General features: G+C 51.5%; 1 long non-coding RNA gene across 1 annotated transcript; it reads left to right on the top strand.

The window, feature by feature from the left end:
- Positions 1-1678: 1678 nt before the first annotated feature.
- Positions 1679-5081, top strand: LOC134413004 (uncharacterized). Its single transcript, XR_010026449.1, has 2 exons — positions 1679-2125; positions 4540-5081. It is a non-coding gene; the product is annotated as an uncharacterized LOC134413004 (long non-coding RNA).
- Positions 5082-25231: the final 20150 nt, after the last annotated feature.

The raw sequence follows: 25231 nt of genomic DNA, 5'->3' as shown, positions 1-25231 counted from the left end.
CCGGCCTCCGGGGAGGGAAGAGGCTCCGCCGCAGTGCTCAGGAGGAGCCTCTCCCTCCCTCTGCCCCCTGCGCTCCGGCCACAGTCCTGGGGGGTGGGGGCAGCCCCGCGGGCGGCGCTGCGTGGCGATGCCTCCCCGGCAGGCAGGCAGGCAGCGACGGAGAAGGGGCGGCGGGCGGCAGGGGGGCGGCGCGGCTCTCTCGGCTCGCCCAGGACCAGCGGGGCAGCAAGCGAGGTCTTCGAGGTCGCGCAAGTCCGAGGAAACCACGGAGCGCAACAGCGAGCCCAGCGGCAGCGGCAGCGGCAGCCTCCTCGAGCGCCGAAACCAGACGCAGGCAGGAGCGGGTTGCTCCGGCGCAAGCCCAGTGGAAGGGAAGGAAAAGGCGGACCTCGGCCACGTTGGGTGTGAGAGGGAAGGCGGAACTTCCGGGCAGGAAGGGAAGGAAAAGGCGGAGCGTCCACTGAAGGCGGCCATGTTGGGTGTGAGGGCGAAGGCGGAACTTCCGGGCAGGAAGGGAAGGAAAAGGCGGAGCGTCGCCCGACCGCGGCCATGTTGGGTGTGAGGGCGAAGGCGGAACTTCCGGGCAGGAAGGGAAGGAAAAGGCGGAGCGTCGCCCGACCGCGGCCATGTTGGGTGTGAGGGCGAAGGCGGAACTTCCGGGCAGGAAGGGAAGGAAAAGGCGGAGCGTCGCCCGACCGCGGCCATGTTGGGTGTGAGGGCGAAGGCGGAACTTCCGGGCAGGAAGGGAAGGAAAAGGCGGAGCGTCGCCCGACCGCGGCCATGTTGGGTGTGAGGGCGAAGGCGGAACTTCCGGGCAGGAAGGGAAGGAAAAGGCGGAGCGTCGCCCGACCGCGGCCATGTTGGGTGTGAGGGCGAAGGCGGAACTTCCGGGCAGGAAGGGAAGGAAAAGGCGGAGCGTCGCCCGACCGCGGCCATGTTGGGTGTGAGGGCGAAGGCGGAACTTCCGGGCAGGAAGGGAAGGAAAAGGCGGAGCGTCGCCCGACCGCGGCCATGTTGGGTGTGAGGGCGAAGGCGGAACTTCCGGGCAGGAAGGGAAGGAAAAGGCGGAGCGTCGCCCGACCGCGGCCATGTTGGGTGTGAGGGCGAAGGCGGAACTTCCGGGCAGGAAGGGAAGGAAAAGGCGGAGCGTCGCCCGACCGCGGCCATGTTGGGTGTGAGGGCGAAGGCGGAACTTCCGGGCAGGAAGGGAAGGAAAAGGCGGAGCGTCGCCCGACCGCGGCCATGTTGGGTGTGAGGGCGAAGGCGGAACTTCCGGGCAGGAAGGGAAGGAAAAGGCGGAGCGTCGTCCGACCGCGGCCATGTTGGGTGTGAGCATGGACCCCACAGGCCCCTACGAAAGCCCCTTGGCACTCCTTATTTCCTGGGCTGAGGCAGCAAGACGCCCTGTGTTCTTTCAGGGCAGGGGAGGCGACAGCCCCCCGCCCCCCCTTCAGGCGGGCAAAGGAAGCTGGCCGTGGTAGAAACCGCTGAGGCCGCGCGGAGGAGCAGCGCCTGACCTCTCCGGCCTGGCTCGGCAGTGTGGGAGCTGCTGCCTCCGCCGCCGCCTCCCTCTGCGCTCTCGCAGGGCGCGCGCGCGCGTGGGGGTTGCAAGGGGTAGCCTGGGACTTCTGGATGTAAACAGTGGCTGCTGGGCCCCTTCCAACCCAAGGGACAAATGTCCCTTCGGAGAAGGCTAGCCATGGCTACTAGCCCTGCTGGCTATGTGCTACCAGTTGCTGGGGAACATGGGTGGGAAGGTGCTGTTGCACCCTGTCCTGCTTTGTTGGTCCCTGGCTGACAGCTGGGCGGCCGCTGTGTGAACAGTGTTCTGTATGAAAATGCACTTGAACTACTTCTTTTTTAAAGAGTCGTTTGGCGGGGGGGGGGGGAGAGGAAGAGCAGGAAGAAGACCCACACACGCACACACACACATGGGTAGGAAGACCCACACGGCAGAGCTCTTGTTCTCTTCTATCCCCAGGCCTGGCTGGAGCACCAGAGGGACCAGTTCCAAATCCATGAGAACAACTTCCTGGCCTTTGATGCCATGTGGCACGCAGCGCAGGGCATGGGCCGGGCGATCCAGGGCAAGACCGACTATGGCCTCATGGCCTTTGCTGACAAGGTGTGTCGAGGGGCAAATCATGATGGATGAAGGAGGGATGGGAGCTGCGGGGCAGGGGGTGGGTTTGACCTCTGCGGTAAGAGGTGGGTTGGTGAATGGCTGCTCCCCATGCCGGCACCATTCACACGGCTCCCCTGTAATCCTCAGCAGCGTTTCGCCTGGGCTGACAAGCGAGGCAGCTGGGGATTACGTGGCTGCAAGACAAGAATTATGGAAAAATACACCGTTAGCTAGGCAAAAAGTGGATCCCGATGTTAAGGGATAAGCTGTGATCTGTGCAGCTTTAATATTTAAGCCAGCCTTCCCCAAATTGGTGCTCTTCCAAGATTTTGGACCACAATCCCCAGCTTTCCATTGGCCCTGCAGGCTGGAACGGATGGGTGCTGAACTCCAAAACATCTGGAGGGCACCAGGTTGGGGCAGGCTGATCTAAACCCACGATTATAGACAAATACACCAGTTTCTAGACCACAGCTTCCTATTCCTTGATACTCAAAATTTTCAGCGTAGAATGAGCCAAAAGAGAAATGCCACTTCAAACAAGTAGAAATTCAGATTACAATCTTCTCTTACTCATTTATTACTTGCTTAAGGCAAAAAAGAGTCTAGAAGAGACTGACAAAAAAACCCTAGTTGCTGTCTAGGAAAACCACAAGCAAAGTTGAGTACCATCCCAACGTACAAGAGAAGCGCAATAGCGCCAGCAACCCTCAGTGGCTTTCAAAAAGAACACTGATACTGCAATCGCTGAATCAGCCCACTATGACCAGGTTGGCATGAGCTGCAGCTCATGCCTCATCATCCGTGTGGGCAGGGCTTGTTTTGTCATCTGAATCCAGGTGGCAAGCTTGTTAGAGAGGGAGATGAAATTCCAGAGACCCAACAACCCATGGGTTATTGTTGTTTTTATGTTTCTGATGATTTTTGAATTTTGTATGCTTTTTTAATGTTTGCTTTTAAACCTTTGTAAACCGCCCAGAGAGCTTCAGCTATGGGGCGGCATATAAATGTAACAAATAAATTATTGGAGGATTTTTTCCCCATCCAACAAGCCAAGACCGCCTGGGCTCCGACCACACGACAAGCGCAGGATGGGGGATTAGGCAACCGGTACCCAGCATGAGCCGCTGCATAAACAAAGCACCCACCATGGCTTGTTGAAGTGATGGTGATCGTGCGAACTGGCCCAATGGCTTGGATCCTAAAGATCACTTATGGAAGTTAACAGTCCTTTGCTCTCTCCCCCCCCCCGCCCCCCCGCAGCCATCTCTGCCCCTAACAAAAAGCTCTCCCCAAAATTGTTGGATATGGTACAGGGGGGCGTCACACAAGTATCCGTGATAGGGCTAAGTCCCCTCTGCTTCAGGCAGCCTCCCACATTTTTTTCAGGAGCCCCCACCCTCCAGAAAGGCTTTTCAGGAGTACAGGTGGGTGCAGAATAAAACCAGTGTATTTTGCCAAGCACTCAGCTGGCCCAGCCAAGCAGGGCTTGGAGAACCTGCAGGGCGAGCGCCTTGCACGGTCTGCAATCGCAAGTGGCATCTGCCAGGTGCTTGTCAGGGCAGTGGGCTGATGATGGCTGTACCCTGAAACCAAGGGTCAGGTTCAAGGCCTTTCTGATTTCTTCTGATTTGATGTAATGACATGGGGCCCCAGCTAGGCCCATGCCTGTGTTGGTGGTGGGTAGAACTTGATGATCCGTGATGTTTGGGACCAAAAACAGGCAAGGCCAGGGTTAGGGGTTAAGATATATTTTGGGGGGTGGGGGGGGGAAGATAATTTTTTTTATTTAAAAATATACTACCAGATCATATTACAAAAATTATACAAAAACACATACAAAGCATATACATTTCACATGCAATAATTTCTACAAAATTATGCGTGAAGCATTTGTTTAACTTTTACATTATGTATACAAACTAAAATGTGTTAAACTGAAAACCAACCTTTATTAACTTTAATTTCCTTTTATTGGCTATTATCACTTTTATTGAATCATGCGATCCCTGGTGTTGTCCCTTTTTTTCCAGGGCCAGAATTTTTGCCACTGTGCGCTACTCATTCTTTCTCGTTCTACCATGGCTAAAGTATCTATTTTATTTATAATAAATCCTACTGTGTGTTGTATATTTTGTTCTGACTTTTTTGTTCTTTGTACAGAGAAGGCGAGGATCACCATAAGTTTAATTAATCTTATTGTCATCCATGGTACATTCCTCCATTCTACCCCTTTCTTTTTTGAGCTGAGTTTTATAGGGCCCTTGATTGCATTTGGAGGGGGGAGGCCAGACACCATAGTCTCCCAATGTTGGTCCTTTAGGGAAGGCCATTGTAGCACCACCGATAATTGTTCCCATGTTCTCCTAGCTGACGGACATTGTTTTACAAAATGCTCTACTGTTTCTTTACAGGGACGGTCAGCAAAAGTGACTCGTTTCCTGCATTCAAAGTTGGACAAAGTTGTTCAATTTCTTTAAACCACGGGTTAGCTGCGTTTACGTTTAAAACCTGATGATACGCTCTCCATCTGCTTTCCCACAAATGGTACGGCACCCTTTTATCAATAAAAGTCAGGAGAGGGTATTGTGGCTTTTTTAGATAAAGCGACGAAGACTGTTTTTGTTGTTTTTTCCCTTCTTCTTGCTTATAGAGGTTAGAGGAAGAGTTAGGTTGAATATTTTTTTAGGTTGAATTTTTTTATTAAATTAAAATCTTTCTACATATAATTTTACAACTACATTCAAGATACCATCACAAACATGATACTCTCTCTTGACTTTTGGTTTTACTCATACACTTGCTCAGTCCCTAAAGTTACCACTAATATATCATTCAAGTTATATTCACTAATGACATTTCTGTATAACCTTAAGTAATCAGTGCATCGGCATTGGATAAACAAGGCCAAAGTTTCCTCCATTGAACTGGGGAAATCCTTCCTTTCTCTTCTCTACTAATGTTTTTAATTTTTGTCTGAACAAAAGTTACAGCACTTACTTCATTCACCAAATACTTTTCCTTAATCTCCCTTTGTCTTTGGTAAACTAATGCCGTAATTATAAACAGGTTAATCAACCTTATTATTATTATTATTTATATAGCACCATCAATGTACATGGTGCTGTACAGAGTAAAACAGTAAATAGAAAGACTCTGCCGCATAGGCTTACAATCTAATAAAACCATAGTAAAACAATAAGGAGGGGAAGAGAATGCAAACAGGCACAGGGTAGGGTAAAACTAACAGTATAAAGTCTGCACAACATCAAGTTTTAAAAGCTTTAGGAAAAAGAAAAGTTTTTAGTTGAGCTTTAAAAGCTGCGATTGAACTTGTAGTTCTCAAATGTTCTGGAAGAGCGTTCCAGGCGTAAGGGGCAGCAGAAGAAAATGGATGGAGCCGAGCAAGGGAAGTAGAGGCCCTTGGGCAGGCGAGAAAAATGGCATCAGAGGAGCGAAGAGCACGAGCGGGGCAATAGTGTGAGATGAGAGAGGAGAGATAGGAAGGAGCTAGACCCTGAAAAGCTTTGAAGGTTAACAGGAGAAGTTTATATTGGATTCTGAAGTGAATTGGAAGCCAATGAAGAGATTTCAGAAGCGGAGTATTGTAGTCCACGGTACTGTAAAAAAGGATCGCACCACCTTTTTATCCTCTTCCCATCTTCTTTTCCGAGGTACTTGTTTCCTGGGTCCATTCAAAGGAGGCGTGGGCTCATTGCCTGATGTGATCGTTTCCCAATCTTGAGAAGCAAGATCAGCCCAGTCCAGGGCTGTGGATATCGCTTTCCATGTCGCAAGTGATGCAGGGCAGTCTTTGACAAAGTGTTGCACTGTCTCTTTTTGCACTGTCCCTTTTACAATAGCTGTTCTTTGACATTGTAGCCTTGGGCAGGTTTGTGCCGACTCAGCCAGCCACGGTCTCGTCCCTTGTAGATTATACACTTGATGGTATAATCTCCAACTCAAATCCCATAACTTAAACGGTACCCTCTTATCCTTAAAATAGTCAATAGGATACATCGGTTACACATAATTATAGCTAATTATACATTACAATTACAGATGTCCATACAGGCAATAATCCCTAAGCATATCCAGTTTAAGTTGAACCAGTCTTCTGGCCAAAAGTAGACTCACATAGATGGGTGCGGACAGGTGGCGTAGAAATGACATTCTGTATCATGTGGAAACGCAGCCCTGGGTTTCATCACCTTATGGGTTAACCAGGGCCAGGAGAAGGATGGGGGGCGTACCACCCCGTGGACTCTTGGACCTCTGATGCTGTCCTTCTGGGAAGGCTGCCTTGAAGTTGCGTATTGCAACGATTCCACTCCCGCCTAGAATGCCTCTTAGACAAAGCGGGCGTAGGGGAGAATGGAGCTCTCCTAGGGCAGCATTTCACCCCATGCTTTTCGACAGCTACATGAAACCGCCGGGAGAGGTACTCCAGGGGAGCGGGCTGAGGCAGCAACCAGGACACCTCGCTTCGCCGCTCCTTCTCAGCTCAGAGAGCTGAGGCCGTGGAAGCTCTGAACCAGCGCCTGGGCAGGAGAGTGGGCTGGATGAGGGCCTATGAACCGAGAGTCAATCCAGACGCAACGTAAGAGCTATTTGTGGGCGGTTCATCGATCCGGTTAAGTGACAGTCACCTTGTTCTGGAAGGGGTTTTTCAGGCCTTCTAAAGGGTGAGGTCTGCCGTGCGGAGATGATGGCGGATCCGTCCTCGCCTGCAGAGGCACAGGCTCCCTTGGGGGCTGAGAGCACCACCTGTTCAAGGAATCCTTTTTACTTCTGATTAGTAGTTATTTTAGTTATTATTGGACTCTTAGTGATTTTCTCTCCTGTTGCTTTTAGTTTAGTGAATTTATTTCCATTGTCTTGGCCGGTTTTATTCTGTATTAGCTGTAATTTCTTTTAATTTCTTATTCTTTTAAATATTTTATACACCAACTTTGGGCTTGGGGGGAGTTAAAGTGCAGTAAATAAAAAGAAAAAATAGAACTAAATTAAAATAAGCTACAACTAAAATACAAAGGGAAATAAAAAAAAACTGTGACCCCCATTGAAAGCCGCCTCTGAGCCACTGAGGGAGCCTGTGCCTCTACAGACAACGGTGGAACCGTGACCATCCCCACCACAGAAGTCACCCTTTAGGAAGTGTGTAAACCCTCCCTTTACAGAATAGGGTGAATGTCACTAAACCGGAACGATGACCCACCTGCAAACAGTACGTCTGTTCTGTCTGGATTGAATCTGAGTTTCTTGGCCCTCATCCAGTCCATTCTCCTGCCCCTGAGCTGGTTCAGAGCTTCCACTGCCTCAACCCTATGAGCTGAGAAGGAGAAGCACTGGTGAGGCCTCAGGCCGCGGCCCCGGTTAACGTCTCCTGGCGGTTTGATGTAGATGTTGAGAAGAATGGGAGTCAAATACAATGCTGCAGCACCCTGTAGCAAGTCTTCCGTAGGACAGAGCCATCATCCCCTAACACCTCAGTATTCTAGACGAGAGCAGAAGCCTCGCAACACACGACTTCCCACCCCCACTCAAGACAGCCGTCGCAGGTGGAGAGCATAAGAGGACCAAGAGAGTCCACGGGTTGCAGGTCCCCTATCCTTCTGCCGGCAAAGAGACGGGGACAGCAGCAGGGTTGCACCCCCCCATCCCTCTCTTGGCACAGGTCGACCCAAGAGTGACCCCCCTTCTCTAAAACAGGAACAGATGACTCATGACTGTGACCCCCTTGGAGCTGCCTCCCATAAAGCTTCAAAGATTATTAAGGTATTTCTAATTCTCAGTTGTTCTCTGCAGTTATAGATTTTATTCATTTATTTATTAAAGTTTTATACCGCCCAATAGCTGAAATTCTCAGGGCAGTTCAAATGTGCATGCACGCAATAATCCATTCGCATGTGCAGTTCAAGGTGAACCAATCTTCTGGCCAAAAGTAGACTCACACGGATGGGTGCGGACGGGTGGCGTTGAAATGACGTTCCTTGTCATGATCCAGAACACGAAGGCCAGGACCGTCCTCAGCAACACGTAGGGGCACGAGCAGTCTTGTTCCTCCTGGAACTTCTCCATCAGGGGAAAAAAGGCAGGAACTTATTTAACAATCCATCACAGCGAGACAGGCAAGAATACCTTTTTGTCCGTTACATAGCCAAATAAACACCTGACAAACAGAAGTTGCCTCCCTAAAAATATCCCCCCCTGGCTGCCTGAACTGGCTTCTCAGAAATAAAATTCTGCCCACCTCACGGCATGCCTTTAAAGTTAGAAGAGCTAGTGGCAGCGTGGCAACAATCCCAGTCACCGCTGGCAAAGGGGAAGAGAGCCAAAGTGGGGCAAGAACAGAACCCAAGGAGTGAGGAAGTGCAGGAGAAGCCAGAGCAACTTTAAGGACGTGCCGTTGACATGGCGGGCTACCGAAAGAGAGGCTGTGCGAATTCACAGGCGTACCATGTGCGAATTCAAGAGCGTATGTAACCTAGGCTCTTAACTTTCCTGCCCCCTCGGCTGCCTAAAAATCCCTCCACCCACGCTTAGCTTGACCTTGTATGGCACCACACACCAGAAAAAGTAACTTAGCTGTTTTACTCGATCTGACGACCTGTCCGCCTCCTGCTGTGTCAGCTGGAAAGGGAAACCGTCGTCTTACTGCTGGTGAAAGGGTGCCGTCCGTGAGAAAGCCGAGTTGTTGCAGCTTCTCGTAGATCTGGGATAGAGAACATCAGGCCTGCAGGATCCGCTCTCCTTCTGAGAAAAACCCTGCGAACCACCACCCAGGATGAGTTGCAAAATAGGAGTGCAGGAAACTAAGAATATGAGGCCCCTGCAGCTGGCTCGGACCAAGCATCAGAGGTTATGAAGGCGTTTCTATTTCTCGGGCTTTTTCTACAATCGCATGCGTGCAATAGTCCATTCACAAATTCAGTACAATGTTTAACAAACCGATTGGCCGAAAGTAGACTTCCACGGATGGGTGGTGTGCAGACGGCATTCCTCATCAAGATCCGGAACATTAACGCCAGGACAATCCTCAGCGACGCAGAGAGACTTGGGCCAGCCATGATCCTTCTGGATTTCGCCTTCCAACAAAACGAGGGGAAGGTTTTGAACGGCACTGCAAGACACACAAGGATACTGTTTCCATGCTCAAACGAATGCACGCCACACAGTATTTGTTTTCTGAAACCATCCACTCCACTGGCTTCTCTAAGATGGAACCCCCCGTCCCCCGCGGCACGCCCTCAAAGTTAGCGGAGCTTGTGGAAGCGTGGCAGCAATCCCAGTCACCGGGGGCGAAGGGAAAGAACCCAAGGAGTGGGAACCCAAGGAAAAGCGAGAGCAACTTTGAGGGCGTGTCCTTGACACGGCAGGCTACCGAAAGGGACCTGAGCGAATTCACGAGGGGCATGATACTTTTTGGTATCTACACTCGTCACCTTTCATGCATGGCCCTCGGTAGTCCAAAAGCCCCCCCCCCCGCACACACGGAGCCAGATGTTCTAGAGCACCTCCCCCAGAAGTCATGACTTAGCTTTTGTAGTCCATCTGAGGAGCTACCGGCCTCCTGCAGCCTGGGCCGGAAAGGGAGACCACAGATTTATCTCTGGTGGAGCAGTGCCATCCAGGAGGAAGCGGAGCTGTTGTAACATCTCGCATATGTCAGGTCGGCGGACTTCGGGCTTGTAGAATCGGCTTTCTTTCCTGGAAGAAACCTGGGACCCAACACTCAGAGCCAGGTGCAAACTAGACATACCCTAAGAAAATGGGAGCAGGGTGTCCCCGAGCACCTCCTCAGGCCCGGACCCAGTGGAGATCCCTATCACAAACAAGCCCGTCAGCTTCATTGGCCAACGGCTGGCAGAGTGCGATGGCATTGGCCGGGGCTACTTACTGATCTAGCTGCCCCGTTGAGACCAGATGAACTTCTGTATCATGTGGAAACGCAGCCCTGGGCTTTGTCACCCGATAGGTCAACCAGGGCCAGCAGAAGGATGGGGGCGTGGCGTGCCACCCCGTGGACTCCCTTGGACCTCTGACGCTGTCCTTCTGGGAAGGCTGCCTTGAAGTTGCGTATTACAAAGGTTCCACTCCCGCCTAGAATGCCTCTTAGACAAAGTGGGCGTAGGGGAGAATGGATCTCTCCTAGGGCAGCATTTCACCCCATGCTTTTCGACAGCTACATGAAACCGCCAGGAGAGGTTCTCCAGGGGAGCGGGCTGAGGCAGCAACCAGGACACCTCGCTTCGCCTCTCCTTCTCAGCTCAGAGAGCTGAGGCCGTGGAAGCTCTGAACCAGCGCCTGGGCAGGAGAGTGGGCTGGATGAGGGCCCGTGAACCGAGACTCAAGCCAGACGTAAGTGCTATTTGTGGGCGGTTCATCGATCCGGTTAAGAGACAGTCGCCCTGCTCTGGAAGGGGGGTTACAGGCCTTCTAAAGAGTGAGGTCTGCCGTGCGGAGATGATGGCGGATCCGTCCTCGCCTGCAGAGGCACAGGCTCCCTCGGGGGCTCAGAGCACCACCTGTTCAAGGAATCCTTTTTACTTCTGATTAGTAGTTATTTTAGTTATTATTGGACTCTTAGTGATTTTCTCTACTGTTGCTTTTAGTTTACTGAATTTATTTCCATTCTCTTGGCCGGTTTTATTCTGTATTAGCTGTATTCTCTTTTAATTTCTTATCCTTTTAAATATTTTGTACACCAACTTTGGGCTTTGTGGGGAGTTAAAGTGCAGTAAATAAAAAGAAAAATTAGAACTAAATTAAAATAAGCTGCAACTGAAAAACAAAGGGAAATAAAAAAAAAGCTGTGAACCCCGTTGAAACCCACATGATGAAAAGCCACTCTGAGCCACTGAGGGAGCCTGTGCCTCTACGGACAACGGCGGAACCGTGACCATCCCCACCACAGACGTCACCCTTTAGGAAGTGTGTAACTTCCCCCCCCCCTCCAGAACAGGGTGAACGTCACTAAGCCTGAACCATGACCCACCTGCAAACAGTACGTCTGTTCTGTCTGGATTGAATCTGAGTTTCTTGGCCCTTATCCAGTCCATTCTCCTGCCCGTGAGCTTGTTCAGAGCTTCCACTGCCTCAACCCTATGAGCTGAGAAGGAGAGGCACTGGTGAGGCCTCAGGCCGCGGCCTCGGTTAACGTCTCCTGGCGGTTTGATGTAGATGTTGGGAAGAATGGGGGTCAAAAAGAGCCTTGAGGCGCCCTGTAGCAAGACTGGCGTAGGACAGAGCCATCATCTCCCTTCAGAATTCTAGGCAAGAGCAGAAGCCTCGCAACACACGACTTCCCACCCCCACCCAAGACAGCCTTCCCAGATGGTTAGCATAAGAGGACCAAGGGAGTCCACGGGGTTGCAGGTCCCCTATCCTTCTGCCGGCAAAGGGACGGGGACAGCAGCAGGGTTGCACCCCCCTCCCCATCCCTCTCTTGGCACAGGTCGACCCAAGAATGACCCCCCTTCTCTAAAACAGGAACAGATGACTCATGACTGTGGCCCCCTTGGAACTGCCTCCCATAAAGCTTCAAAGATTATTAAGGTATTTCTAATTCTCAGTTGTTCTCTGCAGTCATAGATTTTATTCATTTATTTATTAAAGTTTTATACCGCCCAATAGCCGAAGTTCTCAGGGCAGTTCAAATGTGCATGCACGCAATAATCCATTCGCATGTGCAGTTCAAGGTGAACCAATCTTCTGGCCAAAAGTAGACTCACACGGATGGGTGCGGACGGGTGGCGTTGAAATGACGTTCCTTATGATCCAGAACACGAAGGCCAGGACCGTCCTCAGCAACACGTAGGGGCACGAGCAGTCTTGTTCCTCCTGGAACTTCTCCATCAGGGGAAAAAAGGCAGGAACTTATTTAACAATCCATCACAGCGAGACAGGCAAGAATACCTTTTTGTCCGTTACATAGCCAAATAAACACCTGACAAACAGAAGTTGCCTCCCTAAAAATATCCCCCCCTGGCTGCCTGAACTGGCTTCTCAGAAATAAAATTCTGCCCACCTCACGGCATGCCTTTAAAGTTAGAAGAGCTAGTTGCAGCGTGGCAACAATCCCAGTCACCGCTGGCAAAGGGGAAGAGAGCCAAAGTGGGGCAAGAACAGAACCCAAGGAGTGAGGAAGTGCAGGAGAAGCCAGAGCAACTTTAAGGGCGTGCCGTTGACACGGTAGGCTACCAAAAGAGAGCCTGTGCGAATTCACAGGCGTACCATGTGCGAATTCAAGAGCGTATGTAACCTAGGCTCTTAACTTTCCTGCCCCCTCGGCTGCCTAAAAATCCCTCCACCCACGCTTAGCTTGACCTTGTATGGCACCAGACACCAGAAAAAGTAACTTAGCTGTTTTACTCGATCTGACGACCTGTCCGCCTCCTGCTGTGTCAGCTGGAAAGGGAAACTGTCGTCTTACTGCTGGTGAAAGGGTGCCGTCCGTGAGAAAGCCGAGTTGTTGCAGCTTCTCGTACATCTGGGTTAGAGAACATCAGGCCTGCAGGATCCGCTCTCCTTCTGAGAAAAACCCTGCGAACCACCACCCAGGATGAGTTGCAAAATAGGAGTGCAGGAAACTAAGAATATGAGGCCTCTGCAGCTGGCTCGGACCAAGCATCAGAGGTTATGAAGGCGTTTCTATTTCTCGGGCTTTTTCTACAATCACATGTGTGCAATAGTCCATTCACAAATTCAGTACAATGTTTAAACAAACCGATTGGCCGAAAGTAGACTTCCACGGATGGGTGGTGTGGAGACGGCATTCCTCATCAGGATCCAGAACATTGACGCCAGGACAATCCTCAGCGACGCAGAGAGACCTGGGCCAGCCATGATCCTTCTGGATTTCGCCTTCCAACAAAACGAGGGGAAGGTTTTGAACGGCACTGCAAGACACACAAGGATACTGTTTCCATGCTCAAACGAATGCACGCCACACAGTATTTGTCTTCTGAAACCATCCACTCCACTGGCTTCTCTGAGATGGAACCCTCCGTCCCCCGCGGCACGCCCTCAAAGTTAGCGGAGCTTGTGGAAGCGTGGCAGCAATCCCAGTCACCGGGGGCGAAGGGGAAGAACCCCAGGAGTGTGGAGGTGCAGGAGAAGCTAGAGCAACTTTGAGGGCGTGTCCTTGACACGGCAGGCTACCGAAAGGAACCTGAGCGAATTCACAAGGGGCATGATACTTTTTGGTATCTACACTCGTTACCTTTCATGCGTGGCCCTCGGTAATCCAAAAGCCCCCCCCCCGCACACACGGAGCCAGATGTTCTAGAGCACCTCCCCCAGAAGTCATGACTTAGCTTTTGTAGTCCATCTGAGGAGCTACCGGCCTCCTGCAGCCTGGGCCGGAAAGGGAGACCACGGATTTATCTCTGGTGGAGCAGTGCCATCCAGGAGGAAGCGGAGCTGTTGTAACATCTCGCATATGTCAGGTCGGCGGACTTCGGGCTTGTAGAATCGGCTTTCTTTCCTGGAAGAAACCTGGGACCCAACACTCAGAGCCAGGTGCAAACTAGACATACCCTAAGAAAATGGGAGCAGGGCGTCCCCGAGCAGCTCCTCAGGCCCGGACCCAGTGGAGATCCCTATCACAACCGAGCCCGTCAGCTTCATTGGCCAACGGCTGGCAGAGTGCGATGGCATTGGCCGGGCCTACTTACTGATCTAGCTGCCCCGTTGAGACCAGATGAACTTCTGTATCATGTGGAAACGCAGCCCTGGGCTTTGTCACCCGATAGGTCAACCAGGGCCAGCAGAAGGATGGGGGCGTGGCGTGCCACCCCGTGGACTCCCTTGGACCTCTGACGCTGTCCTTCTGGGAAGGCTGCCTTGAAGTTGCGTATTACAACGGTTCCACTCCCGCCTAGAATGCCTCTTAGACAAAGTGGGCGTAGGGGAGAATGGATCTCTCCTAGGGCAGCATTTCACCCCATGCTTTTCGACAGCTACATGAAACCGCCAGGAGAGGTTCTCCAGGGGAGCGGGCTGAGGCAGCAACCAGGACACCTCGCTTCGCCTCTCCTTCTTAGCTCAGAGAGCTGAGGCCGTGGAAGCTCTGAACCAGCGCCTGGGCAGGAGAGTGGGCTGGATGAGGGCCCGTGAACCGAGACTCAAGCCAGATGTAAGTGCTATTTGTGGGCGGTTCATCGATCCGGTTAAGTGACAGTCGCCCTGCTCTGGAAGGGGGGTTACAGGCCTTCTAAAGAGTGAGGTCTGCCGTGCGGAGATGATGGCGGATCCGTCCTCGCCTGCAGAGGCACAGGCTCCCTCGGGGGCTCAGAGCACCACCTGTTCAAGGAATCCTTTTTTACTTCTGATTAGTAGTTATTTTAATTATTATTAGACACTTAGTGATTTTCTCTCCTGTTGCTTTTAGTTTAGTGAATTTATTTCCATTGTCTTGGCCAGTTTTATTCTGTATTAGCTGTATTCTCTTTTAATTTCTTATTCTTTTAAATATTTTTGTACACCAACTTTGGGCTTGGGGGGACTTAAAGTGCAGTTAAAAAAAAATTAGAACTAAATTAAAATAAGCTACAACTGAAATACAAAGGGAAATAAAAAAAACTGTGACCCCCATTGAAAGCTGCTCTGAGCCACTGTGGGAGCCTGTGCTTCTACAGACAACGGTGGAACCGTGACCATCCCCACCACAGACGTCACCCTTTAGGAAGTGTGTAACTCCTCCCTTTCCAGAATAGGGTGAATGTCACTAAGCCGGAACGATGACCCACCTGCAAACAGTACGTCTGTTCTGTCTGGATTGAATCTGAGTTTCTTGGCCCTCATCCAGTCCATTCTCCTGCCCGTGAGCCTGTTCAGAGCTTCCACTGCCTCAACCCTATGAGCTGAGAAGGAGAAGCACTGGTGAGGCCTCAGGCCGCGGCCCCGGTTAACGTCTCCTGGCGGTTTGATGTAGATGTTGAGAAGAATGGGAGTCAAATACAATGCTGCAGCACCCTGTAGCAAGTCTTCCGTAGGACAGAGCCATCATCCCCTAACACCTCAGTATTCTAGACGAGAGCAGAAGCCTCGCAACACACGACTTCCCACCCCCACTCAAGACAGCCTTCCCAGATGGAGAGCATAAGAGGACCAAGAGAGTCCATGGGGTTGCAGGTCCCCTATCCTTCTGCCGGCAAAGGGACGGGGACACCGGCAGAGTTGCACGCCCCCCCCCATCCCTCTCTTGGCACAGGTCGACCCAAGAGTGACCCCCCCTTCTCTAAAACAGGAACAGATGACTCATGCCTATGACCCCCGTGGAGCTGGATCAATTATTAAGGCATTTCTACTTCTCAGTTGTTTTCTGCAATTACAGGTGTCCGTACAGGCAATAATCCTGTCGCACATCCAGTTTAAGTTGAACCAATCTTCTGGCCAAACGTAGACTCTCACAGACGGGTGGCTTTGAAATGACGTTCCTCGTCTTGATGTATAACACGAAGGCCAGGACAATCCTCAGCAACACGTAGGGGCGCGAGCAGTCTTGTTCCTCCTAGAACTTACACATGGGGAGGGGGGAAAAAAGGCAGGAACTTATTTAACGGTCCATCACAGTGAAACACGCAAGAATACCTTTTTGTCTGTTACATATCCAAACAAAACACCTGATAAACGGTAGTTGCCTCCCTAAAAATATCCCCCCGTGGCTGTCTGAACTGGCTTCTCAGAAATAAAATTCTGCCCACCTCACGGCATGCCTTTAAAGTTAGAAGAGCTAGTGGCAGCGTGGCAACAATCCCAGTCACCGCTGGCAAAGGGGAAGAGAGCCGAAGTGGGGCAAGAACAGAACCCAAGGAGTGAGGAAGTGCAGGAGAAGCCAGAGCAACTTTAAGGGCGTGCCGTTGACACGGTAGGCTACCAAAAGAGAGCCTGTGCGAATTCACAGGCGTACCATGTGCGAATTCAAGAGCGTATGTAACCTAGGCTCTTAACTTTCCTGCCCCCTCGGCTGCCTAAAAATCCCTCCACCCACGCTTAGCTTGACCTTGTATGGCACCAGACACCAGAAAAAGTAACTTAGCTGTTTTACTCGATCTGACGACCTGTCCGCCTCCTGCTGTGTCAGCTGGAAAGGGAAACTGTCGTCTTACTGCTGGTGAAAGGGTGCCGTCCGTGAGAAAGCCGAGTTGTTGCAGCTTCTCGTACATCTGGGTTAGAGAACATCAGGCCTGCAGGATCCGCTCTCCTTCTGAGAAAAACCCTGCGAACCACCACCCAGGATGAGTTGCAAAATAGGAGTGCAGGAAACTAAGAATATGAGGCCTCTGCAGCTGGCTCGGACCAAGCATCAGAGGTTATGAAGGCGTTTCTATTTCTCGGGCTTTTTCTACAATCACATGTGTGCAATAGTCCATTCACAAATTCAGTACAATGTTTAAACAAACCGATTGGCCGAAAGTAGACTTCCACGGATGGGTGGTGTGGAGACGGCATTCCTCATCAGGATCCAGAACATTGACGCCAGGACAATCCTCAGCGACGCAGAGAGACCTGGGCCAGCCATGATCCTTCTGGATTTCGCCTTCCAACAAAACGAGGGGAAGGTTTTGAACGGCACTGCAAGACACACAAGGATACTATTTCCATGCTCAAACGAATGCACGCCACACAGTATTTGTCTTCTGAAACCATCCACTCCACTGGCTTCTCTGAGATGGAACCCTCCGTCCCCCGCGGCACGCCCTCAAAGTTAGCGGAGCTTGTGGAAGCGTGGCGGCAATCCCAGTCACCGGGGGCGAAGGGGAAGAAGCCCCCACGGGTGCAAGGACAGAACCCAAGGAGTGTGGAGGTGCAGGAGAAGCTAGAGCAACTTTGAGGGCGTGTCCTTGACACGGCAGGCCACCGAAAGGGACCTGAGCGAATTCACGAGGGGCATGATACTTTTTGGTATCTACACTCGTTACCTTTCATGCGTGGCCCTCGGTAATCCAAAAGCCCCCCCCCGCACACACGGAGCCAGATGTTCTAGAGCACCTCCCCCAGAAGTCATGACTTAGCTTTTGTAGTCCATCTGAGGAGCTACCGGCCTCCTGCAGCCTGGGCCGGAAAGGGAGACCACAGATTTATGTCTGGTGGAGCAGTGCCATCCAGGAGGAAGCGGAGCTGTTGTAACATCTCGCATATGTCAGGTCGGCGGACTTCGGGCTTGTAGAATCGGCTTTCTTTCCTGGAAGAAACCTGGGACCCAACACTCAGAGCCAGGTGCAAACTAGACATACCCTAAGAAAATGGGAGCAGGGCGTCCCCGAGCAGCTCCTCAGGCCCGGACCCAGTGGAGATCCCTATCACAACCGAGCCCGTCAGCTTCATTGGCCAACGGCTGGCAGAGTGCGATGGCATTGGCCGGGCCTACTTACTGATCTAGCTGCCCCGTTGAGACCAGATGAACTTCTGTATCATGTGGAAACGCAGCCCTGGGCTTTGTCACCCGATAGGTCAACCAGGGCCAGCAGAAGGATGGGGGCGTGGCGTGCCACCCCGTGGACTCCCTTGGACCTCTGACGCTGTCCTTCTGGGAAGGCTGCCTTGAAGTTGCGTATTACAACGGTTCCACTCCCGCCTAGAATGCCTCTTAGACAAAGTGGGCGTAGGGGAGAATGGATCTCTCCTAGGGCAGCATTTCACCCCATGCTTTTCGACAGCTACATGAAACCGCCAGGAGAGGTTCTCCAGGGGAGCGGGCTGAGGCAGCAACCAGGACACCTCGCTTCGCCTCTCCTTCTCAGCTCAGAGAGCTGAGGCCGTGGAAGCTCTGAACCAGCGCCTGGGCAGGAGAGTGGGCTGGATGAGGGCCCGTGAACCGAGACTCAAGCCAGATGTAAGTGCTATTTGTGGGCGGTTCATCGATCCGGTTAAGTGACAGTCGCCCTGCTCTGGAAGGGGGGTTACAGGCCTTCTAAAGAGTGAGGTCTGCCGTGCGGAGATGATGGCGGATCCGTCCTCGCCTGCAGAGGCACAGGCTCCCTCGGGGGCTCAGAGCACCACCTGTTCAAGGAATCCTTTTTTACTTCTGATTAGTAGTTATTTTAATTATTATTAGACACTTAGTGATTTTCTCTCCTGTTGCTTTTAGTTTACTGAATTTATTTCCATTGTCTTGGCCAGTTTTATTCTGTATTAGCTGTATTCTCTTTTAATTTCTTATTCTTTTAAATATTTTTGTACACCAACTTTGGGCTTGGGGGGACTTAAAGTGCAGTTAAAAAAAAATTAGAACTAAATTAAAATAAGCTACAACTGAAATACAAAGGGAAATAAAAAAACTGTGATCCCCATTGAAAGCTGCTCTGAGCCACTGTGGGAGCCTGTGCTTCTACAGACAACGGTGGAACCGTGACCATCCCCACCACAGACGTCACCCTTTAGGAAGTGTGTAAACCCTCCCTTTCCAGAATAGGGTGAATGTCACTAAGCCGGAACGATGACCCACCTGCAAACAGTACGTCTGTTCTGTCTGGATTGAATCTGAGTTTCTTGGCCCTCATCCAGTCCATTCTCCTGCCCGTGAGCCTGTTCAGAGCTTCCACTGCCTCAACCCTATGAGCTGAGAAGGAGAAGCACTGGTGAGGCCTCAGGCCGCGGCCCCGGTTAACGTCTCCTGGCGGTTTGATGTAGATGTTGAGAAGAATGGGAGTCAAATACAATGCTGCAGCACCCTGTAGCAAGTCTTCCGTAGGACAGAGCCATCATCCCCTAACACCTCAGTATTCTAGACGAGAGCAGAAGCCTCGCAACACACGACTTCCCACCCCCACTCAAGACAGCCGTCCCAGGTGGAGAGCATAAGAGGACCAAGAGAGTCCACGGGTTGCAGGTCCCCTATCCTGCCGGCAAAGAGACAGGGACAGCAGCAGGGTTGCACCCCCCATCCCTCTCTTGGCACAGGTCGACCCAAGAATGACCCCCCTTCTCTAAAACAGGAACAGATGACTCATGACTGTGGCCCCCTTGGAGCTGCCTCCCATAAAGCTTCAAAGATTATTAAGGTATTTCTAATTCTCAGTTGTTCTCTGCAGTCATAGATTTTATTCATTTATTTATTAAAGTTTTATACCGCCCAATAGCCGAAATTCTCAGGGCAGTTCAAATGTGCATGCACGCAATAAACCATTTGCATGTGCAGTTCAAGGTGAACCAATCTTCTGGCCAAAAGTAGACTCACACGGATGGGTGCGGACGGGTGGCGTTGAAATGACGTTCCTTGTCATGATCCAGAACACGAAGGCCAGGACCGTCCTCAGCAACACGTAGGGGCACGAGCAGTCTTGTTCCTCCTGGAACTTCTCCATCAGGGGAAAAAAGGCAGGAACTTATTTAACAATCCATCACAGCGAGACAGGCAAGAATACCTTTTTGTCCGTTACATAGCCAAATAAACACCTGACAAACAGAAGTTGCCTCCCTAAAAATATCCCCCCCGTGGCTGCCTGAACTGGCTTCTCAGAAATAAAATTCTGCCCACCTCATGGCATGCCTTTAAAGTTAGAAGAGCTAGTTGCAGCGTGGCAACAATCCCAGTCACCGCTGGCAAAGGGGAAGAGAGCCAAAGTGGGGCAAGAACAGAACCCAAGGAGTGAGGAAGTGCAGGAGAAGCCAGAGCAACTTTAAGGACGTGCCGTTGACATGGCGGGCTACCGAAAGAGAGGCTGTGCGAATTCACAGGCGTACCATGTGCGAATTCAAGAGCGTATGTAACCTACCCTCCTTAACTTTTTTGCGTAGCCCTCTGCTGCCTAAAAATCCTTCCACCCACGCTTAGCTTGACCTTGTATGGCACCACACACCAGAAAAAGTAACTTAGCTGTTTTACTCGATCTGACGACCTGTCCGCCTCCTGCTGTGTCAGCTGGAAAGGGAAACCGTCGTCTTACTGCTGGTGAAAGGGTGCCGTCCGTGAGAAAGCCGAGTTGTTGCAGCTTCTCGTACATCTGGGTTAGAGAACATCAGGCCTGCAGGATCCGCTCTCCTTCTGAGAAAAACCCTGCGAACCACCACCCAGGATGAGTTGCAAAATAGGAGTGCAGGAAACTAAGAATATGAGGCCCCTGCAGCTGGCTCGGACCAAGCATCAGAGGTTATGAAGGCGTTTCTATTTCTGGGGTTTTTTCTACAATCACATGTGTGCAATAATCCGTTCACAAATTCAGTACAATGTTTAACAAACCGATTGGCCGAAAGTAGACTTCCACGGATGGGTGGTGTGGAGACGGCATTCCTCATCAGGATCCAGAACATTGACGCCAGGACAATCCTCAGCGACGCAGAGAGACCTGGGCCAGCCGTGATCCTTCTGGACTTCGCCTTCCAACAAAACGAGGGGAAGGTTTTGAACGGCACTGCAAGACACACAAGGATACTGTTTCCATGCTCAAACGAATGCACGCCACACAGTATTTGTCTTCTGAAACCATCCACTCCACTGGCTTCTCTGAGATGGAACCCTCCGTCCCCCGTGGCACGCCCTCAAAGTTTGCGGAGCTTGTGGTAGCGTGGCAGCAGTCCCAGTCACTGGTGGCGATGGGGAAGAAACCCCCACGGGTGCAAGGACAGAACCCCAGGAGTGTGGAGGTGCAGGAGAAGCTAGAGCAACTTTGAGGGCGTGTCCTTGACACGGCAGGCCACCGAAAGGGACCTGAGCGAATTCACAAGGGGCATGATACTTTTTGGTATCTACACTCATTACCTTTCATGCGTGGCCCTCGGTAATCCAAAAGCCCCCCCCCCGCACACACGGAGCCAGATGTTCTAGAGCACCTCCCCCAGAAGTCATGACTTAGCTTTTGTAGTCCATCTGAGGAGCTGCCAGCCTCCTGCAGCCTGGGCCGGAAAGGGAGACCACGGATTTATCTCTGGTGGAGCAGTGCCATCCAGGAGGAAGCAGAGCTGTTGTAACATCTCGCATGTGTCGGGTCGGCGGACTTTGGGCTTGCAGAATCGGCTTTCTTTCCTGGAAGAAACCTGGGACCCAACACTCGAAGCCAGGTGCAAACTAGACATACCCTAAGAAAATGGGAGCTGGGCGTCCCCGAGCACCTCCCATCCCTCTCTTGGCACAGGTCGACCCAAGAGCGACCCCCCTTCTCTAAAGCAGGAGCAGATGACTCATGCCTGTGACCCCCTTGGAGCTGCCTCCCATAAAGCTTCAAAGACTATTAAGGCATTTCTACTTCTCAGTTGTTCTCTGCAGTTACAGATTTTATTTATTTATTTATTAAATTGTTATACCACCCAATAGCCGAGTCTGTCTGGGCGGTCCAGATGTGCATGCAGGCAATAATCCATTCACACATGCAGTTCAAGGTGAACCAATCTTCTGGCAAAAGTGACTCACACGGATGGTTGCGGACGGGTGGCGTTGAAATGACGTTCCTCATCATTATCTAGAACAGAAAGACCAGGACCATCCTCAGCAACACATAGGGATGCGAGCCAGTCATGTTCCTCCTAGAATTTCTCTGTTGGTGGGGGGGGGGGGAGGCAGGAACTTATTTAACTATCCATCACAGCGAGACACGCAAGAATACCCTTTTGTCAGTTTCATATCCAAACGAAACACCTGACAAACAGTAGCTGCCTCCCTAAAGATATCCCCAACCCCCCTCCACGTCTCTGCCTGAACCGGCTCCTCAGAGACAAAATTCTCCGCGCCTCACGGCATGCCTTTAAAGTTAGGGGAGCTAGTGGCAGCAATCCCAGTCACCGCTGGCAAAGGGAAGAGAGCCCAAGGGGTGCAAGAACCGGACCCAAGTGTGCGGACACCCGAGTGTTAATGTGTGTCTGCTTGTCCGGGGAAATGGACACTCTAGATTTTACATCGGGGGAATTAATCCTGGGTAGGAATGTCTATGATAAATGCCTTTCAGTGTATTATCCTGAAATAAGGTAACTGCAATCAGGGTTACTTACTCTCAAGCAATCTTACAGCATGAGCAACCCTGTAACAAAAATGCTGTCAAAGCGAGAAGGAACAGCCCATGCATTTCACTCTACCAATGCCCAGAAAAGCACAACACTGACACCACCCACACAACCATCCTGCTAAGGGGGCTACGAAGCTACTCACTGTTGTTTGCATGCATGACAGGCGCGGAGGCAGCCCGGCTCTGCTTTCGCATTCTACTTCACAAAAACACCCAACAAAACTATCGCTGCAGGCGAATCTGCTCTTTATAGGTTCCTTGGGTTGGCCTCGCCCTCCCATCTCCACCTGTTACTCCTCCCCCAATCATTCAATGAAACTTAAGCCACGCCTCCAATTCCCAGCTGAAAATGAAGGGCAGCTAATGCCAATCCTTCCATCTCCAGCCGTGAATTGGAGGCGTGGCCAAAGTTTCATTGAATAATTAGGGAGCGGCAATAACAGGTGGTGATGAGAGGGTGTGTCCGCCCCAAATCACAGGGCAGCGGAGAGATATAAAGGCAGGCTGCGTTCAGCTCCCCTTTGCAAACGGAGGGCTGTGTGTAGGGACTCGGGTCCCGCTCTGTGTGTGTGCAGGGTTCTGTGATTGGCTGGCTCAGGGCTTTAAAAAGGGAATTGGGGCTGGCAGGTGGTTGCTGGCCCCAGAAGACGCTGAAGGTGAGCGGGCTCCGGAGGTGAGTCACGAGGGCTGCAGCAGCTCGCTGTCTTTCAGAGCTTGTAATGGGGCTTAGTTGGAACACTCTCCTCCCCTCCGGAGGTCTCGTTCTGCTGTTTTTTATTCCCTCCTTTTCAAAGTGACCCCCTTAGTAGCCTCTTCCCTATCATGTGGTTGGGGGGAGCCCGAAAGCAACAGGGCTGGAGGGGGGATGGGGAGGCTGGGGCTTCTCTCTGGGCGGGGGCTGCTGCTGCTGCTGCGGCGTTCTCCCTGCAGCTGCTTCCAAGGGAAAGGCGGGTGCTATGCATTTGCCAGCCTGCTCTTTTTCAGTGTTTCTTTCTGCCTTCTCTTAAGTTTAGGGTGGGGGTGTCACTTTTTATTCGCCTTCAGCTCTGTGCTTTTGGGTACAGTGGCAGGCTGGGATATAAAGGAGGCTTGTAGGCGGAGAATGTTTCGGAGGCGCCAAGAAGCCTCTGCCCTGCCCTAAGCGGCAGCGGAGCCTTCCTGGGGCAGCTTTGCTGCTTTGTGCCTTCAGCGCTGCCCAGCGAGGGCTCCCTCTCTGGCTTCCTCTTCAGCTGGTGTCACTCCTGCTCCCTTTCCAAATCTAATTTCTCACGTATGTAGATGGAGCAAGCTTACATTTTGGGGACACTGAGTCAGGTATGCTCCACCCTGGTCTGTAACTGAGGGCTGACACGGTTTAGAGCAGGGGTGTCCCACCGGGTGCCTTCCGGGTCCTTTTGAGGCTGAGAGTCTCCCCGCCTGCCTTTCAGTAGAGGGCTCCTGCCTCTCCAAACAGCAGTCCGTGAGACCAGGGTTTCGTGTTTGGCACCAGTCCGGAGGAGGGTTAGAGTCTGTCCACTGGGGCAGAGAGTGGCAAAGAGGGACACCTTTTCCTTTGCTCCTCCCCTGTGCCGGCTGCTGGAGCTTTCCTGGGTGGCGAAGAGCCTGTTGCAATTGATCCCAGCGAGAGGGTGAGTTGTGACTTTACGGGTGCTCTGGGGAATGGGTGCAAGACCCTTTGAAAGCAAAGTGGTTTTCATCTGCCACAGCTGCGTGAGTGGGCTCAACTCCAGCAATAACCCTTTTTATTTTCCTAGCATTTTAACAGTCTATAAATAAATTTTAACTTGGTGTTTTAAATTTGTAGTTTTGCATTGCTGCTGTTTTTATCTGGTTGAGCTTTTATATTGTATTTTGTACTATGGTTTTATACTGTTGTTATATACTTTGAATGTTTTTAATTTTTGTGAACCGCCCAGAGAGCTCCGGCTATTGGGCAGTATAGAAATGTAATAAATAAATAAATGAACAGTGAAGGTGTTGGGAACTCCACCTGGTGCAGCTGTGCTGGAGATGTAGATTCAGTGCTTGGTTATAGGCAACCGGTCACTTACATGTAGGGGGGTGGGGGGTGGAGTTTGACAAACGTTCATTGGCTTCCCCACCCCTCCCCCCAGACTCCACTCCTCCTTAGGCGAACTAGACTAACGTGGCCTTCAGCAAGTCAGGCCAGCGAGCAGATTTCCAGTTTTTCTGAATCTGCGAGTGCGATGGTTGTAATCTGGAAATCATGTCCATTTCAGCTGTAATTTCTGCAATTTTCATGAATCGAGGCTGTAATTATGCAAGTATGTGCAAATTGCAGGTGTAATGTGTGCAACTTCCAACTTGTACAAATTATGACCAAGACCAACCCTCTGCCCCTTGAACCTGATAAAACCACACGGCTCGATTTATGGAAGCAAGCTGAGTTGGGTGCAACTCAGACGTCCCGTGAGCCCTAAAAGGACCAGATTTCCTGGCAATGCACATCCCTAGCCGAGACACGTGCATCTAATAAGGAGTTCATGCATTTGAAAATTCCTGTTTGAGTGAAGGGTGGGTTGCTGTTGGGTCGGCCTGTGGCAGGTGAGGGATGGGGGCTCACAACCCTCCTTTTGTCCCTGTTTCTTTGCCGGGAGAAGGAGACAGGACCGGCAATGCTGTGGCCTCTCTTGGACCACTTGGGAGCTTACGCTGGTGGCAGTTACGCTGTCCGACTGGGAAGGCTTCCTTGAGTTGGGGTGTGAAGTTGTGTGTTGCAAGGCTTCTGCTCCTGACTAGAATTCTGCAGGTGGTGGTGTTTGGGGATGATGGCTCTGTCCTACGCCGGTCTTGCTACAGGGGGGCCTCAGGGATGTATTTGACCCCATTTTTCTCAACATCGACATCAAACTGCTGGGAGATGTTAACCAGAGGCAAGGGGCTGACCCCTCACCAATGCCTCTCCTTCTCAGCTTCCAGAGGTGAGGCAGTTGAACCACTGAACCAGCACACGGGCAGGAGAATGGACTGGATGAGGGCCAGTAAACTCAGATTCAATCCAGACAAAGCAGACATACTGTTTGCGGGTGGTTCATCATTCCGCCTTAGTGACATTCACCGTGTTCTGGTGGGGTGGCGGCCTACAAACTTCCTAAAAGGTGACATCTATAGTGGGGATGGTCATGGTTTCATCATCGTCCAT

Source organism: Elgaria multicarinata, chromosome 23 (assembly GCF_023053635.1).
Source record: "Elgaria multicarinata webbii isolate HBS135686 ecotype San Diego chromosome 23, rElgMul1.1.pri, whole genome shotgun sequence".
Lineage (NCBI taxonomy): Eukaryota > Metazoa > Chordata > Lepidosauria > Squamata > Anguidae > Elgaria > Elgaria multicarinata.
This window is presented reverse-complemented; position numbering and strand designations above follow the sequence as displayed.